This window comes from Papaver somniferum, unplaced genomic scaffold (assembly GCF_003573695.1).
Source record: "Papaver somniferum cultivar HN1 unplaced genomic scaffold, ASM357369v1 unplaced-scaffold_125, whole genome shotgun sequence".
Classification (NCBI taxonomy): domain Eukaryota; kingdom Viridiplantae; phylum Streptophyta; class Magnoliopsida; order Ranunculales; family Papaveraceae; genus Papaver; species Papaver somniferum.
In genome coordinates, this window is record NW_020621603.1 from 664184 (window position 1) to 665974 (window position 1791).

General features: G+C 28.6%; 1 long non-coding RNA gene across 1 annotated transcript in view; it reads left to right on the top strand.

The window, feature by feature from the left end:
- The first annotated feature begins 1457 nt into the window (after positions 1 to 1457).
- Positions 1458 to 1791, top strand: part of LOC113331142 — a 1993-nt gene continuing 1659 nt past the window's right edge. The window contains exon 1 of the long non-coding RNA XR_003350734.1: positions 1458 to 1660. This is a non-coding gene — a long non-coding RNA (uncharacterized LOC113331142). The remainder of the gene's footprint in view (positions 1661 to 1791) is intronic.

The window sequence follows — 1791 nt, forward strand, 5'->3', positions numbered from 1 at the left end:
GGTGCAATATATAAATGGAGAACGGTAATAGTATGAGACCATGTTTCCGCAGTATCATCCAATTGAGTTTTAGGAATCTAGAAAAGATCGGATTAATGATCATTACAATAATCATATATATGTACGATGAAAAGAGAAGACAAAAACATGAGCTGAAAAAGTTTAGACAATATCAAAAACTAAAAAAAGACTGGAATGACTTCATATTTAGCCAATTTTTATAATTGGATGACATGACGAAATCAACAATGCAGGAAAAAATTCTACAACCCATCTATTTTCACCTGATAGTAAAACGCTTGAGGCTAATTCACTGAGAAAAGTTTCAAAGAAGATTCAGAGTCTAATGAAGGGACGGATGTAAAAGAATTACAAATACACCTTTGCAGTATTAAAAAAAATAGACAATTCTTGCTTTCCAGATATTGTTTTGAAAAAGAAAATACTAAAGAAATAGACGGAGAAGTGATTTAATTTCATTGCTGGGAAAACAAGTAATTGAACAAATAAATAGAGAGCATGGTAGTAAGAGTCTTTTCATAGATCATTGATCTGAAGAGAAAATAGGAGAATGCGAGAAATATTATTACAACGAAAAGTACAAAAATAAAATAACAAGACGTATGATGTTAACGTTCAAAGAACACTACATCAAAAATACAGTGTTAACATGGATAGAATTTGCGATCGAGAAAGAATCAAAATTTTCAAAGAAGGTTTTATACTGTAAAAAACTAAAGAAAGAATGTGGGAACCCGAGAACAATCTAACAACATGGATTTGCTTTCGGATTAGACTAGCAGAAGACTCAAATATGATCAAAAGGTAATGTCATGCTATGTTTTATTTTAAATGTTATGATTGTTTTTATGTCATTTTTTAATCAACATATATTACTGCTTTTTTGTTTTGGTTGAACGTGATATATGTACCAATGCTAACTGTAATAAGTATTAATATATACATATGTATGGCTTTTATATCTTTTTGTGTTTGAGATTATTGATTTACTCTATTGTAAGGATTAAATATTACATCTGCAATCCAATTGTAATGATATTTAATCAAATCTTTTTTAATAAGTAGAAATAATAGTACATTATTTTTTCCTATCGGCATGTATTTCATAAATTACATTTTATTTCTTTAGTGTGTGTATTTTATTTAGGTGTTTAATGAGACGGTATTATACTATTTTACTTTTTTTCTTCATATCGGCACGTATTTCATGAAATACATATGAAAATCATAAGGTTTCGAATAATTAAACTAAGTACGTTATAGTTTTTTAAAAGTATTTTGATACATTAATTAAGTTGTAGTTTGTTTTAATGTACACACATTAACTAAGTATTTTGTCTGTAGTTTTCACTTATCTTGACTGTTATCCAACTAAACTAGAAAACCTTATAATATAACCACAAATGGACCCTGCAAATATACTCGATCCAAAAAGAAAAAGAAGATCACTGAGAAAAATAGGGTTTGCTTGGTGGGTGGATCTTGACCTTTCAAAATATATACATATACATATATATATATATCTTCTATAGATATATCTGTGTGTTCCATCTGTTGCCTTCATCCTCTCCTCTTTTTTTGAAACCCTAAATAATACACAACAACACTTGCAAGCCTCATCCAAAATCTGCCGATACCGGTAAAGTTTTTCACCTACCTTTACAATTGAATAGGTATAAACTCTATTACGATCTATTCACTGCATATTTTGTTGTTGTTGGTTTTTTTTTTTTTTTTTCTTAAAGCATATATCGAGTAATTTGGAATTGT